The following is a 19,525-nucleotide window of genomic DNA, read 5'->3' as shown; positions in this document are numbered from 1 at the left end:
CGACAAATGGCGCCCAACATGGGACTTGGGCTGCCAAGGCGGTGCGAGGTCGACGGAATTTGAGGACGACCAGAGCGGTGTTTTTCCGAGTGACGTCATTACTGTACTGTAGTTTACACAGGGGATTTCCTAAGTATAAGTATTACACGTGCATGTAAACATTGTGTAAAATGAAGTATGTGGATTATTTTTTTAACAAATAGGCCTAAACAGTGAAAAATAATTTCAATTTTAAATAAATCAAACCATAGCTATGGATGTGAACAGTGCAATGGAGGAGTATGGAATGTGTAAACAAATTACACATTGAATCTACATGTACACATGTGTGACCTAAATTTTATCTGAGGATGACAGCTGTCATTAGTGTCAAATGTTATCTTCAACAGTCAACAGAATAGTGATTTAGAACTTTTGTGAAAACTTTAGTGAATGAATAGTGCTTGGAAATAAACTGCTTATAATCTCAGTGAATTTAAGTCTATATTTAGAATTTGAGGCTATATGAATTTTATTGTTGTTTACATGTATGTTTTGACATTTGAGATCATGTTAACATTTCATTCTGTACTTTTCAGGTGTGTATCATGTATCAGTGTTGTGTGAAAGTGGTCACAAGTCACAAGGTGTTGGGCAGTCTGTACACAAGCATTGCAAGCCAGACTTCAGTTGATTCTTTCCTTTTGGGGGTTGGTGAGAATCATTACTAACAATATCATACATTATTCATAGCCCAATAAATGCAAGTCCTATACATATGCCCATATGGTAGTCATACAGTTTGTAGACTGTATTTGGAATGGTTAAAATTATCTAGAGTGTAAAAGAATAATATTGGTGAAGACTTATTCATTGGAACTTAGTTTCAATGTAGATTATTTAGTAAAATAAGTTTTCTATAAAAGAAAGTGTTTTACCGGAATCGCAAAGTCAGATTTTGATTATTTCCAGTTAATCTTGAATGATTGAAAGTGGAATTAAAATATACCGGTGGTGTTGATTGATTATTGCATTGATTGCGGTATCAGTTTTGAATTTTGAAATACTTTTGAAATATACGCTGGAGCATTTTTGCACTTTGTTGTATATTGAAAGACAGTAAATTACCTTTAGCACTTCAAGTTTATAAAAAAATTTGAAAGTTGCTTATACAAATTAATTAAGGCTGAAATTTGGTGTTCTTTTGATTTAATTCTGACATCACGTTCAGAAATTAGTGACACTAAAGTAGCATCACTGTGTGGTGTTTTACTTTAGTGAAAACTTATCAAATAGAAAGTTGTACCAGTTGCTTAGATGGTGACAGTTAATTACTAAGTAAAGTATGGTGTACTTTACAGGGCATAAGTATTGAAATATCAGATCAGTACTATCTGAATTGAATTGAAAGTCTTTTTGTGACAGTATACACTAGTTAAAGTAATTTAGCTTCAAAGAGATTGTTTTAAATCTTGATTTGTATGGTGGAGTAAAAGGTATATTATTTGACTTTGAAATTTTATAGTGATTTGATAAAGGTAAAGTTGTTGAATTCATCTGTGAAAAATTACAGTTGAATTTTTTAAACACTTGAGTTCTGTGAAAGTGTTGTGACTAGTTTAGAAACTTGAATTTTGAAATTGTATGGTGTGGTGTAAGTGACAAAAGGTTACTTATTTTTTTAGTGTCTGTGAAAAGAGTCAGTTTGCTGTCTTTGAAGAAAAGAATTGTGCAATAAGATTTCACTTTGATGAAATTGGCAGACTTGCGATATTAGCTTGGGTAGAATTAGTTTGTGCGCGTGATTTTGCTTTGCTCGCGTGGTTTTACAAATTCACAATAATACCAACACACTATACGCATTTATAGTTCACACAGTTCATAGTCAACATAATCACAGATAGTTTGCTTTCATAAAAGTACGGTGTACTTTCACGGACACAAACATATATTTTTTAAAAGTACGGTGTACTTAACAGAACACTTAGTTTCACTTAACTAAGCATTATTTTAGTCTAGTATCTTTTGTCCTAGATATATTTTGAATAGTCATGGCCCAGGCAGAGACTACAGCTGACCTTACAGATATAAGAGAAGCAGAGTTGCAGTACTTTGTGGAACAGATACGGAAGTCTGGGAGGTACAATGTCGCACCTTACCCTACTAGTAATCCTATCCCAACTGTTCATAGCAGACCCCTTGAACATGATACACCCACACCTATTAGAGACTACAACAGAAGGCATATGGCACCTGATTCACACCCTGCCACTCCGCCAAAATCAACACCCCATCCTGCTACGGCATTATATCCTTCCTTTTTTGACTCATCTCTTACTGTGACACATACCCGTATCCCAAAGTTACCTCAATTTTCTGGAGATGGTAAACCTGGTGAGAGTGACTTTGAGGTGTGGAGGTATGATCTTAATTGTCTACTGCGTGGTAATTTATACCCACAACACATTTTACTAGAGGCCATTCGCAACAGTCTTAAAGGAAAGGCACGCACTGTACTTCTACATCTAGGAGAATGGGCGACAATCGCTGATATAATCGCAGAACTAGAGGCCATCTATGGTAACGTTGCCACTTCAGAGCATCTGAAAGAACAGTTCTATTGCGCTAAGCAGGAAAGGAATGAATCAGTAGCAGAGTGGCTGCTTACCAATGCCAATTTAGACATGGATCGCTGCACGAAGAACGACATGCTGCGTAATCGTCTTTGGTCTGGACTTAGAGACAATGACCTGAGGAATGCCACCAGGTACAAGTTCGAGTCAATTTTGGACTTCAACATCCTTAGGAGAGAACTTCGACAGATTGAACAGGACTTCAGAGTTCATAAGACTGCTGCGTCTGTACCAACATTTTCTTCTGTCCCTTCAGTTCCACCAGCTTATTCATTTCCTACTGTTCCTCCAGTCCCTGTTTCTGCATTACCTACTGTTCCTCCAGTGCCTGTTTCTGCATTACCTACTGTTCCACCAGTCTCATCTGTTTCTAATTCTCAAAGTAAACCAGTTCCGGAAGTGTCCTGTTCTGTAAACATGTCTGCTGTTGAGAACAAGATCCTCCAGAAGCTTGAAGATTTAACCCTCCAGGTGAGAAAGATCAACACCAAAGTTGATACTATGGAAAAGGAACTTGCTCAGATGAAGAAAAGCGACAATTCCCATGGTGGCGGTGGTGGTTGGCGTAGACGTTTTGGTTATAGGCCAACAAATAAGTCTCAGGATACAGGAACGCAGGAAGAGAAGAAGCTGGATGCTGCACCTTTAAACAAAGAAGCGTCTTCACACAAAGAAGATTTAAACGGACCCAAACCTTCTACCAAGGGTCAGTAGAAGGTAAGCATGATGTGAAAGGCCCTACTATTGTTCCATTGGTTGGACGTGTAAACCAGTCTGATATTGTCCTCAATGGTCAGCATTGTCAAGCCTTGATTGATACTGGGTCCATGATCACTACCATTTGTGAATCTTTCTTCAAGTCACTGACACCCACTCCTGAGATATTCAGTTTAGAGGATTTTGTCATTGATGTTTCAACAGCAAATGATTCTAAGGTTTCTTATAAAGGTTATGCTCTTCTTGAGTTTTCTGTTCCTTCATTAAACTCCGCGTCCACAACCGTTCCTGTGTTAATAGTTTCAGTCACTAAGTATTCATCATCAGTTCCAGTTATTGTGGGCACGAATGTCATTAGACACTTACATTCTGTTGATACCCTTGATCATGTTCCCCATTGTTGGCAACAGGCTTTCTCTGCCCTTTCTAATGTGCAGTCAGTTCCAGTAAAGACTTACACTCGTAAGCCTCTTACTATCCAGCCATATCAGACGTACACAGTTACCGGGAAGGTGAGGAACGTTGGTGACATGAGAATTGGTGTAACTGAGACACTTGATTCATCACATTACTTGAATATATGTCCAAGGGTTGTGAATGTTCGGCCAGGTAAAACTTTTTCTAGAATCCCTGTAAGGATCTGCAACTTGTCAGCCAGACCAGTGGTGATTAAACCTAAGTCAGTGCTCTGTAGTTTAAAGGAGGTAGACATCATCCGTCCTTTGGATCCATCTGAAAGTTTGAGTTACAAAACCCATAATCAGGATAAGACTCTTGAAGAATTAGGCATTTCCCTTCCTTCAAGTAATCCCTGCTGAATGTACTCAGGCTACTGAATTTCTCGGCCGCTGGAAACATATTTTTTCTGCTGGTTTGACAGATCTTGGTTGTTCTAGTTCAGTTGAACATAAGATATAGTTATCTGACGATACTCCATTTAAGCAGCCTCTCACAGTCCCTTTTCTTCCAACATTGTTCTTGTTAGGAAGAAAGACGGATCGCTGCGCTTCTGCATTGATTTTCGTCGTCTCAACAATAATACTCTGAAGGACGCTTATGCCCTCCCACGCATAGATGAGACTATCGATTCCCTTTCTGGGTCTCACTACTTCACTAAGTTGAATCTCCGCTCAGGATATTGGCAGGTTCCACTTCGTGAATCTGACAAACCAAAGACAGCTTTTTCTGCTGGTCCTCTTGGCTTCTTTAAGTGTGAAAGAATGGTATTTGGTCTTACAAATGCCCCGGCTACCTTTCAGAGATTGATGGAGCGGTGCATGGGCGAGCTCAACTTGAAGGAATGTCTCATTTACTTGGATGATGTCATAATCTTCAGTAATACTGTCGAAAACCATTTTCAGAGACTTGAAGCTGTTTTTACTAGACTTGAACAGTATGGATTGAAACTCAAAGGTTCCAAGTGTGAGTTTTTTCATCTAGAGGTGAAATATCTTGGCCATGTAGTCAGTAAGGACGGTGTGAAAACTGATCCTGAAAAGATCTCTGCATTGAAAGATTGGCCAGTTCCGAGATCCATCAAAGACCTTCGTTCCTTTCTTGGTTTCGCGGGGTATTATAGACGTTTTGTCTCTGGATTCTCCCAGCTTGCCAAACCACTGAACGATCTGCTTGTAGGACACCCAACAAACAGAAAGAGTAAACCCACTAAACCAAAAACTCCTTGGCATTGGGGTCCAAAACAGCAAGAGGCTTTTGAGATCATCATTGAGAAGCTTACATCAGCACCCATTCTTACATATGCCAATTTTTCTCAGCCTTTCATCTTGAACATCGATGCTCGTAGTCTTGGTCTTGGAACCGTTCTTTATCAGGAGGTCGGTGGTATTGAAAGGGTTGTCGCTTATGCCAGTAGAGGATTGAGACCAGCAGAATGGAATTATCCTGCCCATAAACTCGAATTTCTCTCTTTGAAATGGGTAGTGGTGGACAAATTTCATGATTACCTTTATGGAAATCAGTTCCTGGTCCGCACTGTCAATAATCCCCTTACATACATCTTCACTTCTGCTAAACTGGACGCTCAGTCTCATCGCTGGTTGACATCTCTTTCTGCCTATCACTTCTCTATCCAGTATCGGTCAGGAAAAAGCAACGTGGATGCTGATGTCTTATCAAGATAACCTGGTTTGGAAGAGACAAACAGCGGAGAAACCAAGATTCTTTACCCTGAGGTTTTGAAGGCTTTGTTTCAAGCTACTCTTGCTGATGTCCGTGAACTCCCTGCAATTGAATGTCTATGTGTCTCTCGACAGGTACTAGATACTGCCCCTGCTGAAGATGTTGATATTGGCACTTCTCTCAGTGATATAGATTGGATGGTTGAACAGTCCAAGGATCAATCTGTTTCTCGAGTTGTCAGTATAGTCCAGGCTGGTCATAAACTTACAAGTCGCCAGAGTTGCATGGAAACAGATTCTATCCGGCTGTATCTACGTGAGTGGAATACCCTTTTCCTTAAAAACGGTATCTTGTACAGAAAAGGTTCTTTTTGTGGAAATCCTGTGGTTCAGCTTGTTGTACCTAGTGTCTTTTATGACATCATCTTTGCTGGTCTTCATGACGACGCAGGTCACCAGGGCAGAGATCGAACCTTGTCGTCCAGGTTTTTCTGGCCAGGTTTAAACAAGTTTGTAGAGAAGCGAGTCCGGGAGTGTCCAAGATGTGTGCGTCGTAAGACTCCAGTAGGGAGGTCCACCCCTCTCGTTTCTGTGAAATCCACTTCCGCCCTTAAACTTGTCTGTATGGACTATCTGTCCCTTGAGATGTCTTCTGGTGGGTATGAGCACATCCTGGTCATTACAGACCACTATACTCGTTTTGCCCAAGCCATCCCGACTAGAAACCAAACGGCCCGTAATACTGCCAAGATTCTATTCGAGCAGTTTATTTGCCATTACGGCTTCCCAAGCCGCTTACACAGCGACCAAGGACGTCATTTCGAAAGTACCGTCATCAAGGAACTGTGTAAGTTGGCCGACGTGGAAAAAAAGTAGGACTTCCCCCTACCATCCACAAGGCAATGGCATGCCAGAACGGTTCAACCAAACTCTCTTGAACATGTTGGGAACATTGGATGACTCTCAGAAGTCCAATTGGAAAGCATATGTACCGGCATTAGTGCATGCCTACAACTCAACCCGACACGAAAGCACGGGGCTAACACCCCACTTTCTTTTGTTCGGTAGGCATCCACGCCTTGCCATCGATGCTTTCCTTGGCACCCAGCCTGATGACTCTGGAAGATAATCAAATCATTCTAATTATGTTCGAGACCTGCAGAATCGCTTGAAGTTTGCCTATAAGGTAGCCTCTCGAGAGTCGAAACGACAAGCACGTCGCCCTAAGCGTCGCTATGACCTTCGGGTGCGAGAAGCCAAGATTGAGCCAGGTGATCGAGTCCTTGTGAGAAACGTGGGTCTCAAAGGCAAGAATAAGGTCGCTGATAGATGGGGCAAAGATGTGTATGTGGTCCAGTATCAAGCCAATTCTGATGTACCAGTGTTTGTTGTGAAAAGGGAACATGGTCGAGGTTCGCTCAGAACGGTTCATAGGAACCTTCTTCTCCCTTTTATGGGAATTCCTCTACAGGAACCTAAAACTTCCGGCCCTACTGATCATCTTTCCATAGGTTCTCATAGCCCAAGCTCAGATTCTGTTTCAGTAGATTCACACAAGGACCGTTCTACTGAAGTTTCCCCAGTCCCTGTTCCAGTTTCACAAGCTACTTCTGACAAGTATGTCATCCCAGCCAGACGGAGGCGAGCACTGAACCCTGATGCTGCACCATTTTACCCTGATCGAAATGCTCGAACCAGAAGGCTACCAAAATGGTTAGCATCTACAGATTGGGTCAAATAGAAGTTTGCATTTGACATATTACAGTATAGTTGACAGTGTTGTTTTGAAGTTAAGTGCGCTAGCGCTTTTTGTATTTTTAAATGTACAGATTTTTTTATACACTTGTATCATAATATTGAGAATATTGTGAAGCTATTTACCTTAACATTCTAAGCTCTTTAGAAGGCATTGTTTTTAAAGTAATCTATGCAGTAAAGTTTCCTCGGAATACGTATGATTGTTATATATGATATAGACTGAAGGTAATTGCGACCAAATGTTGTTGCATTAAACGGGTGATGTATATAGATCAGATAGAAATGTATCACTAAGAATGATTTGATGATGTACATACTGAAATTGATGATGATGACATGAACTGCATAGTGAAAAGGTCCTCATGATGTACAAATGGAAATTCTTAGAATCCATTTGATTGTGCACATATACTATTAATGTTTTTTTTCACAGATTTAAGGAGGTAGGTTACCTTGATATTTGTAAGTGCGCATGTCCAACCGGAAGCTAACGTGACGATTTACGACGACGTTTACGACAAACTAAATGTGTTTGTATATCCATTCTTCTGTAAATTAATCTTGAACCTGCCCCCGATCTTATGTTTAATGGTTTAATAATGCAGAAATAATGAATGAATTGCCGCAGAAACGCTTCAAAACATTGTTGCCTTAAAATGACGTCATTGGCGTCATGACGTTACGTGTCAGTTACCGCGCAAAGTCAATAGCTTTTATTTTGAAAGTACGTTATTCTGTGCTTTTTCTTTATTTGAACTATTTTTAAACAGCCATTATTTGCTGAAATACTTTTTATTAGTCTTTTGCTCTGAAAAATGATCAATATTTTGCTTCTTTTATGTAATTATATTGAAATGTTATGCGGAATGTAAGAAAATGGATAATGGTAACTGATGTGATTGGGAATATAGTTGGCTGAAAGGTAACTTATTACGGTCATTTACAAATAAAAAATGGGCAGTTTGATTTGTTATACCTATTTCCCAGTTTCCGTTGATAATTTGTTACTAAAATACTAAAACTAAGCTCTAAAATTGTTCAAATTTCAGTATAAAATTGTGGTGTCTTGAATTCAATTGATGTTACCATGGAAACGAAGCCCGTGACCTATATGTCTAATTGTAAAATTCAAAAGCGTTGACACTGGTCTATTTAAGGAACACAACTCCGGCTTTTTATTTTCATTTCAACAATATCCATGAGAATAATAACAGCATGCAGAACGATTTTTCAATAAAAATGTCAGACGACGGGCACTGCTGTAAGTATTTTTAGCTGTTAAATTTGTTAAATTAACTGCAATTCATACGAAAATATTACTAACGTTAGAAATAAGATGTTTTAAAGCTACATTAACAAGAAAGATAATTTTATATAATATTTTTTTATAAGAAATTACGATTAAAAGGAACATATAAGCTATTTTAAACATCTCTGTTGCCATGGTTACTCTAAACTTTAAGAAAAACATAGTACCATGTAAAGTTCTTGGTATTTTGCTAATCATATTACCCAAATATTCCCTGTTGGTCAATAACAGAATGACACTGAAGCCGTCGAAAAACCCGTTTTCATACATAATTCTCGAAAAATGAGAGAAAATGGGTTACCATGGAAACACGAGCCACGCGACATATACATTTTAAGCTTTTATTAGAAAGCTAATGCGCATACTAGTAAAACAATTAATTATGCAGACTTCTATGGATAACAATGAAACCAAAATACACTGAAAAGTGTTAAATATCCGTATTTTCCTTCTTCTTTCTATATAAAAGTTGTACTTGAAGGGACAGAGATAAACGGAACTGAGATTGTAGCAGTTAAAACATTATATTACACGAAATACAAAAAATCACTGCGATTCAACTAATTTGAATTTACCCTGGTAACAAGGTAACCTACCTCCTTAAGTGCCATCTGTGAATGTATTGGTGTTAATCTTTATAGTGCATCAATTTTATTTTTCTGATTGTAACAGTAAATCAGAAGTTCTGAATTTTGAGCATTTTAGGCCTGATGCTCATGTTTAACTTGTCATTGTGATTTTGAGAAAAACAGTGGTAGAGACTGTAGATAGCTGCAATTACACATATAGATTTGAATTTATAATTGGATTCAAATTTTGTGTATATATTGGTTGTATTTGCCATAGATATATTAGACTTAAACCTTGCGGTGAATCTAATACGTAATGATAGATATTTAAAATATCGGGACGACATTTGCCTGTGAGGGGGAGGATGTCGCATGGTCAATTATACACTGACCGTAGTTTATGTTTTCTATATGTTTATGTTCTGTATGTCCCATATTGTCCTCCGTAGTCGTAGTATTGTATTTAGTCCGTTATCGTCTTGCGTAGTCTAATTGTTGTATTTAGTTATGTTTAGGCATTATTCTTCAGTCAATACACCTCATATAAATCATATCCAATAGTCCAGACTTTACCCATATCATTTATTCATAATTCACTAACTATAATAACTAACCGCATGGATGGGCCTCTCTTCTAATTTTCGATTTCCCGGTTAATTTGCACAACGCATGCGCACTTGGAATGAAATATTGATGGCGAAGGCCACAGATTTTGTCTCTGACAAAAAATAAATTATATACGTGCACATTTGTGTTTTTCCAGGTAATTTAGAAGATTGTTTTTGATGCTGAATCATTTATCTACATTTTGCCATTCATCGGTTTTGTATTTCTATGTATGGCACTTGGAATGAAATATTGATGGCGAAGGCCACAGATTTTGTCTCTGACAATAAATAAATTATATACGCGCACATTTGTGTTTTTCCAGACCCGTTATCCCTTGCCCGAGTCTCGAACTCACAGGAGCAGCATCATACCAGTAAATAAGCCAGGGTATTTTGGACTGCGACACTTATAATAGATCTAATACAGTTCTTAAAAGTTTTGATACCTATATGCCTTTCGGCCATTTTTGGAGATAGTGCAAGGGCATGGGCGATTTTATAAGCTTGTGTGCGAGTGGGCGAGGTATTGGACCGCGGCTCGATGACTGTATTTAGAGACTACCTGTCATATGTGACCTTATTTTATCTGTCCCATCGAAGGTCACTTATGATACGTTTGACTGTATTTGCGAATGCAACAAAGCTTATACTTTGAACTACACAACACTGGCATTAAACGAATCGGAGTAAATCACAGATTAATGCAAATCACAGACAAAATATAATTGTTAATTGATATTGCAACATTAGAACTGATTATGTTTTATTTGTCTTTTTTTTTTTTTTTTTTTTTGGACGACTGACCTTTTATCTTGTAACATGATAAATATACAGGTCTAGATTTAGATATTTCAAACCTCATGAATATTGCGCTTCCCTATACTCAGATCGAAAATTTTAAAATGCTACATTTAAACAAGAGCTGTCAGCACGCTCGACTTTTCTCAGTGCTTAACACTGATTTAGAGCTTTGCCAGTAAATACTTTATAAAACTTTAACCAAAAAAAGGTTAAAAAGGGGAATAACTTTGCCAAAGTTCAAATCAGAGCTATGGGGACTGTTTCTCCTGGTGTAGACTTTGATAGTAAGCTTCTTGATAGTAATAGAGATATCTGACTTTAACCAACGGCGAGTGCAATAGCTCTACTTTTTCTTCGAAAAGTCGAGCTAAGAATGGTTTTGCAGATATGAGAATGATCGAACTATGAAAGCCGCTTCAGAACAAAAATATATCGGACAGGCATGAGTGTTCATGACAAAAATGCTATTTGACTAAATGACTAGAAATGCTTTACTAGAAATCGAGATCAACACAGTATTGTATAATATTAATAAAACACATATTACATATTTTTTAATTGTTTGAGCAAAGACACACATTGCATTGTACGTTGATTGTCATCGCAACACTTAACCCCCGCATTTCATATAAAACTATCAGAAAGCCTGATATTTTGACGAGAACATGTTTACATCGATTTTTCTAAGTATTCACCGGATTAAATTACGCACACATTCCTGCGACGTTGCCTAATATGCCGATTCAGGGATGAACTGTGCTCATACATTGCACCACATTGTGGACAGGCCAGACTTCGATTGTCTTCATGACTGCGCATGTGCTCGGTGGGTTCATGACGGGTTGCTACAAGATGGCCGCAAATGTCACAACTGAAAGCCCGAGGATTGTTCTCTCTCCTCTCTTAAGCCTTTAAGTCTGAACTTGTATCATGCTTCCTGCATCTGAAAATTAATAGAAATAATGCAGTGATACTTTTCAAACTTTAAATAAGATATATTACATGTATGCACTTTTGTCGTAATTGTCTGCATATTTGGGAATCATGTCATATATAAATACCAAAATTATATTTATTTTCTTCAGAATTGTTATATTCACAACAGGAGAGGCCAAGAGCTTGTGTGGCGGCCGTCTGCAGCCGCTGCTAGTGAGCGTAGGATAAACAGATAAAATATCTCAAAAATACATTGCTCAAAACAAGTAAAGGATCAGTTGATAATTTTCTATTGATTTACAAGTAAATTGTCTTATTTTCAACCAGCTGTAATTTCAGTATTTATTTTCCTGTAACAAACTGATTCATACACTGCAGTTCTTCAGTCATTAAGTTATTCCTATCTGTTAAGAGTTTAGTGAGTCACACGTCTTCGAGAGTCCAAGGTATAAAATTTATAAAGTTGCAATTTTCAAGAAAATGCACATTATTTTCAAAAGCGTCAGAATGTTATCAAAACTAAAAGTTTAACTTTTGTGTCCGAACACAGTTTAAGGCTCCTTGAGATCAATACAGACATGTCAAAAACTTCTTGTTGAAGTTATACTTTGTCTGAACATTTCTAGGAAAAATATAAGAAATATTGTAGATCATTGGAGACAGTAGTGTTTTGCATGTAAGTTAATGGGGAGTTTTGAGCAGTGTATATCCCTGGTTAGCATCAGTTTTGCTATATACATTGTAGATGTAAAATTATAAAAACTAGTTACCTATGCCTATCGAGAATTGAAACCCTGTCACAGCAAGTAAAGGGAAACATCTGCGTGACTTTTCTCGCGCGTATGCAAATTTCTCCTCTTGCGGAAAGCCTTGCCACACTGGCTGCACACGTTTGTGCTAGCTTCATCAGCCATACTGTGTTTGAATCTGCAATTAAAAGAAAACACCGTTAGCCATCTAATTTATTATGAGAAGAAAGTTAATTTGGAAATAAAATACTAAAGCTCTAAACCGGGTTGATTTCGCGTAGGTATTATGTTCAAGATTTTTTAAAAATTGAATATTAAGTGGTGTGTTAAGCCGGAAATAATTATTACACGGGTGTCTTAAATTTGCGCTTAAGTGAAAACCGCGTATATAACGAAAATAATAGCCACGCGAATAATACCGCTCTACATAAACACATAAACAGTTTAATCATGCTTCAAAGCCTGTGCTTTAACCTGAAAGTCACGCTCAAACCTTTCAAGCCGCCGTCGTCGCTCGTAAATGCTTCAGCTTGTTGCGATAGCATTTATCTTTTAGAACTAGCTGCTATAGCATACTTTTTCAGCTTGTTGCGATATCATTCATCTTCCAGAACTTGCCACAATAGCATACCTTTTTATCATTGGTTTTACCTGAAAATAACGCCTTTAACGTGAAAGATAATCTATCAGCGGCTGTTTTGAGACAAAAAGTACAAAGGTAAAACGGCCATCTGAAGACTTCAGCAAGAGAAAGTGGGTTTTAATGCGGTTCTGGAATCAGCTTGGAGCGACAGCAAGAGCATTTTGAGATTTTGGTCAGTTTGTCCCGTATTCCAGCCAAACTAAAGCAGACACGGGCAGATGCTGTGTGATTGGAGGTACGCATTTATAAACGGACTTGCAACATACAAAATACATTTTACAAAATTTCGTAACAAAATATTTAAGACGAATTTTCTTCTTGAATCGACGCTTTGTTGACAAAAATGCTTGGCGCGATACCTACGGCGTGACGTCAAAGACCACGTGATTGTGCACCGTGAATAAATATAGTCCGCAATACCTAGAACACCAAAATCACGTTGTGCAAGCGTAAAGCTTTGGAAATGATTATCACTTCCATGGTTCATTTTCATTCTTCTAATGTTTAAAAACCCGTCTTTAATCTAAAATCAACACCTGTTTCATTCTCCATAGCTGTTTTGTTGCTCATTTGTCGTAACGCCCATTGTTATGACTGCAAGTCGCTGTAGTTGCTTAGACCCGGCACGAACCGAACTGCATTACCACTGGAAGAAAAATTACACCTCTTCTCCTCCTTACCATGCTGGTCTTTACACTGGCAAAGTGTATTATTGCTGCTTACAATGCAAGATCAACGGAATGAACCTCTCTGGGTTTCAACGCATTTAGTAGGGTCCGATCATTTGATGTTATCAAACCGCCAGCCAGAGATATGTCATGGTCGATGAAACCGTTTGAAACTGATATTGTCCCTAAAGCTTCTTCTTTTATGCCATTACCTTACACCCGTCACTATGAGAATGGAAACTAGCCATATCTATTAAGATCTTACAAAATGATTCTTAGCCGAGACATAAAACACGCCAGACACCTTGAGACCGTCACGTATAAAAGTGTTTACCTTATTTGAAGCATTTTTGTTTCTGTTATTAAGATGTCTGGTTTTACGTTTATGTTGTCTTCATCATACCTCTGTCAATTTATTTGAGAAATATTAGTCTTTTCCCGACCAAAGAAACCTTCGTAGCTGGTGTAGATTTCACACCACATGACATAATTTTGTAAGCAAAGCGGAGCGAAACAGGTGCGAAATAACTCTGCTCATGTAACCCGCAGACCGTGAAGCGCTTCAAACAAGTCTGTACCGTTCGGTTTATTAATTTGTTTAATTTAGTATTTATTATATATGCTCATAATCTTCTGTCACCTTGACGGCAAGCAGGTATGGCGTATATATCTTGCGTCAAGACAAGGCAATCTCACAGCATTAGTTTTATTTGCATAATTCGTATTTGTATTCAGTGCCGAAGACAAACACTCCAGCTTCCATTACGGCTGTTGTGGAAATACCAGTTGCAGTCTATTTAATGAAGCTACAAACGGCCGTTCAAAAGTTAAAAGAAACATAGGAAAACGACATCTATTATTTTCAATCAGCTGGATTTAAAGTACGTTGATTAATAACATCTGTCCTCGGCCACCTGCGCATGGGCGGTAACTCGGCAAGCCTCGTTGCCGCCCAATGTGCAGGTGCCCTCAGGACGGATATTTCTATCCGATTCCTAAACACATGAATGTTAGTTTTCTTGCATATCGTATACATTCTGGCAAAATATTTTTCATGCAAATCGTATTTTACAAATGATAGAATAAAAAAAGCAAGTATAAATACCTTCTTGGTAGCACTCTCTCTTATAGTAGAGTATGTACACAAAGCGCAGGGAATTAACTTCCGTAAGCAGAAGTGACGTCATGACATTTTGAACAGTGACGTAAAAAACAAAGCTCCACTTTAGTTTTGTAGCGTAACGGTATGATCTTACCATGAAATAACGTATTTTGAATCGAGAAATTTACCATAAGGAATGGAGAGAAACTATCAAGGTACCTGATTTTTCCGTATTTTACATAAATATTATAAAATCAATGCATTAATCATTAGTTTTCATTAACAGCACGAGAGTCATCTGGCATGGTGGGGTTGCCAGATGGGTTTTGCCGGAATGGGTAAAATCACTGGAAACGCCAGTCTGGTGTGCAAGAAAACAAAGTCCTAATCACGTAAGATTATAAGGATCTTACAGTCTGCCTGTGTAAGACAGGTTTTTCCCTACCCGAGGGACAGTGTGGAGTGAAAAACCGAGCGATAGCGAGGTTTTAAACCAAGCTGTCCCGATGGTTGGGAAAAAAAGTTGTCTTACACAGGCAGACATATTGGATCCTTTTTATTTTGCCTATCACGTTCAAAATAGATCGAGATGACGAATAGATTTGGGTATTTCCTGGCAATATTTTTATAGTTTATGACGTGATAATAGTGCCAGTACTATGTGACGTGACCGGAGTGCACTTTAGACAAGGTTTGTTTCCTAGGGAAAGACAGGAATATCTATCCCTGGCGCGTGCTCGGACAAATGTATACTTTCCCTGCTAGGTAGGCAAGAAAAAATATTTAGAACATTTTAAATTAAGAATATTTTAGATGAGCAACAAATGTTAAAAAAAATAAAAACACAGGGTAATTTGCAAGATGAAGTTAAATGGAAGGCACTATATTTAGATTTTGTAACGCATTTTCGTTATGGACAGCTGTATTTATAAAGTTCGGAAAAAACGGGAACGGTCATTCATCTATCTACATTCGACTTAAAATTTCTAAAAAGAAACATGCTTATGAGACCCCTTTCTCACTACCATTGCTGACTTCTTTCACTACCGTTGCTAACGTCATTCACTTGCATTGCTGACGTCTTCCACTAGCATATTGCTAACGTCTTCCACTAGCATATTGCTAACGTCTTCCACTACCATTGCTAACGTCTTCCACTACCATTGCTTACGTCTTCCACTACCATTGCTGACGTCTTCCACTACCATTGCTGATATCTCCCACTACTATTGCTAACGTCTTCCACTACCACTGCTGATGTCTTCCACTACCATTGCTTACGTCTTCCACTACCATTGCTGATGTCTTCCACTACCATTGCTAACATCTTCCACTACCATTGCTGATGTCTTCCACTACCATTGCTTACGTCTTCCACTACCATTGCTTACGTCTTCCACTACCATTGCTAACGTCTTCCACTACCATTGCTTACGTCTTCCACTACCATTGCTAACGTCTTCCACTACCATTGCTTACGTCTTCCACTACCATTGCTAACGTCTTCCACTACCATTGCTGACGTCTTCCACTACCATTGCTAACGTCTTCCACTACCATTGCTGACGTCTTCCACTACTATTGCTAACGTCTTCCACTACCATTGCTTACGTCTTCCACTACCATTGCTAACGTCTTCCACTACCACTTTCCGCTACCACTTTTCCTTCTGTCATCTTGTAATATAGCCGTGTTATACCAGTATTATCAGAATGACTTTCACGAAGTTCATGTGGGAGGAAAAAGTAGGTCACTAGGTTGTGGTGGGTCTATAAGCTTTCATTACATTTTATTATTTATAGGCCGTTGGTTCATTTCAACTAATATGACACTATATTAATAGATGACGTGGCGTCAAAATGTACATTTACGTCGATTAGTTTCCAATTCACTTAGCCAAACGAGCAAAATGTGTAGTGGTTTATATGTTAAAATGAAACTGCAACAAAATGATGATAAGCTTTGCATTGAGAAATATGCACTGTTCTTTTTTGCGGTTTAATATTGCGCCACTTATGTCGCACAAAATCTCCACTGCAGAACTGGTGCATATTCCTAGAAAAAATTGACAATCTTGTATTGCATACTTATAGAAAGGAATCCAGTGTCAAGATAACAGCATGTGCTTTCCCTTGGAGAGTGTTATGTTGGCCACAAAATCGTCTGATGAGGCAAATTGCACTATTTGCCGCATAGCGACCAGCACCAAATTGCATTCATTTTTTTACTTTCTTTTTTGGGTTACCTTATTGCTGCTGTCATGGCTAATTGAATCTACGTACATTTGTTGTTGTTGTTGTTGTTATGTTTTATTCAACTGAATTAATCATTAAACAATCAAATCTGTTAAAATTTGGCAAAGATAAAAACACAATGCCAAGTATGGTGTTAAAAAAGTTTTTGAGTATGTGTACACATCATATTTATATATGACTCAAACATACATGTACTATACAATGTAACGATATATAGACGGCAAAACTACGTTGTCTACTTTAACGGCCTTCCTGTACTACTCGTACTTTGTTCTTACAACAGAGAGATTGAATGAATTTATACTTGACCAGGCATACGTACACGTATTAGATGGTCTTTATTACTCCACTGATAAACTTCTGAGGTCTGTCAGTGTATTGTAATCTATTCTGGCAAATATAGCATGTTCACGTCCAACTGTTTAATCAAATTTGCGTGTAACGGGCTGATTTTGTTCGAAATCTGGCTCCTGCCGGATATCCCTATAATTAACTAAGGATGTGACTCACAAAGAAAAGAAGCTATTGCTAATTCACAACGTTATTTAATATACAGTCAAACTCGCTTTATACGAACTCATCCGGACCTAAGAAATATGTTCGTATCAAACGAAATTCGTATTAATGAATGTAAGACCAGATGATTTGTCCTAGCAAGTTGTGCAGTATCACCGGTATCATCGGTAAAAAGATACCGATATATGAAAGTAGTTAATAGTTATAAACTGATTAAGTTAATTTATTCAGAAAACATTGTAATTATTCAACAAAAGTCATGCTTAAACACGTAAAACTGTATTAATTTAAATTTTAATGAGCGATCGAGATCCAGAGCGCCAAATTATATACACTGCCAACATTGAAGCTTGTGCTATGTAACAATCGTTCGTAGAGGGATAAAAGTTTGTATATTTTGTAAGACACAGCCTACCTGTATCGACACTAGAACGTCAATTATGTGTTTAAAATTATTTACACCTCTTTAAATCATGACCTGCAATTGACTAAATTGTTTTATATTGACATGATACACAAAGGAACGAGTGTTTGTTTGTAAATAAGTGTGAACTACTCCATTGTCCAATAAGCACGCGGCACAAGGCTGACCATATTATTATTTTCAACACATTTTATCACGCCCCGACTTCTAAAATTAATTCGTATCAAAAGATGGAAAAGTATAATATTTAAGCTTATTGGGACTTCCAAAATGTGTTCGTATCTTCCGATTATTCGTATGAAGCGAGTTCGCTATTACCGAAATAGTTTTACAAAGAAAATAGAATGACTCGGCCGGGGAATTCGGACTTTGTTCGTTTAATCCGAAAATTCGTATCAAGCGAGTTCGTATTAAGTGGACTCGACTGTATACTATTATGACCAAGTATTCACAAACATTAAAAATTGAATAATTGAATTAATTTATGACTATAATTCTCCATATGCAGCGCCATCTCCTCATGAGATACAAAAGATGAAAGCAATTTTCCCGCTTAATTACCGTGAAAGAAGCGCAAGTGTAATGTAATTGATCGAGACAACATAACAAGTGTTCGGCAATGTCCGTAAATGAAGTGACTTTTGTAACAAAAAATATATATTATTGGACATTGGCCGAAATAAAATACAATAAGTACAATGCGTCCGAGACTTGTTTTACTACATCATTTATCTATATCGATGCTGACAAATGTACAAAAGAGAAGGGAAGGTTTTACCGCCTATTAAAGACACTGATTCTGGTATGCCAGGTATGTGGCCTATGGGAATGATAAGGTCTGCGTATTGGCGGTAATGGCCAATACATAAGACTGGACCATTGATAGACTTGCTTCTGTTTATTACAATAAGCTACTGTATAACTACTGTGCAGTACATAAATTACAGGTGATATTTCTCACCTTCATAGCAAATCAGTTCCCACCTTTATAACATGTTTAGAAAGCTTGATTGAATTAGGGCTAAATAAACAAAGTGATAAGGTACAACAGTGTTTTTATCGTATTTTTAATAATCAAGTTTTTTAACGATTACATTTCATCATTGCTGTTTTTTTTAATCAAAAATATAAAAAAATGCATTCAGGCACATAACTTTTAGAAATAATAAATTATGTGTAATTTGAACAATGGTATCTCTTTATTGTTGGATTTTATTATACATAAAGAAATGTTATTTAGACAACACAAGGGGAATTATGCATTTTAATATATAAAGTCCTTCTGTCCATATTCCATTTTATCTATTAAAAATGCAACTGAACGCTTCTTTAATTTCTAATAAAATCCAGCAATCATCATTTTTTCTGGTTTTATTTTGTTACTTTTGATAAAAAGATCATGATCATTGAATAAACAAACTTTTAATTTATTTTATTAAGTTTTAAATAATTATTTAATGGTTAAGGAGTGAGAATTGCTTTGCTATAAGAGTTATAATTTAACTGGCCGGGACATTACTCACCTCAACATCAATTAAAATAATTTCTGTACATATTCTAAAACAAAATAAAAGAAAACAGCATTTCAGTCAATAAAATGCAAAACACAGGAAATAACCAATTTATCTGTAGACAATAAAATTTATGATTCTCTGACAATAATTAGGCTACATGTCAAGTCTACAGGGGTTTTATGGACCCTTATCAGACTGGACCAGAT

At 37.5% G+C, this 19,525-nt stretch overlaps 1 long non-coding RNA gene across 2 annotated transcripts; it reads right to left on the bottom strand.

Moving 5' to 3' along the window:
• Positions 1-10,985: 10,985 nt before the first annotated feature.
• On the bottom strand, positions 10,986-16,255 carry LOC123534446 (uncharacterized). 2 transcript variants are annotated; one of them, XR_006683011.2, is made up of 3 exons: positions 12,691-16,255; positions 12,219-12,375; positions 10,986-11,455 (listed from the first exon to the last, which is right to left on the bottom strand). It is a non-coding gene; the product is annotated as an uncharacterized LOC123534446 (long non-coding RNA). The 2 variants fall into 2 exon arrangements; XR_008366444.1 differs by having other exon boundaries at positions 12,219-16,255.
• Between the last annotated feature and the right edge of the window lie 3,270 nt (positions 16,256-19,525).

This window comes from Mercenaria mercenaria, chromosome 12 (assembly GCF_021730395.1).
Source record: "Mercenaria mercenaria strain notata chromosome 12, MADL_Memer_1, whole genome shotgun sequence".
Lineage (NCBI taxonomy): Eukaryota > Metazoa > Mollusca > Bivalvia > Venerida > Veneridae > Mercenaria > Mercenaria mercenaria.
Note: the sequence above shows the minus strand (reverse complement) of the source record. Positions and strands in the feature narration are given on the sequence as shown.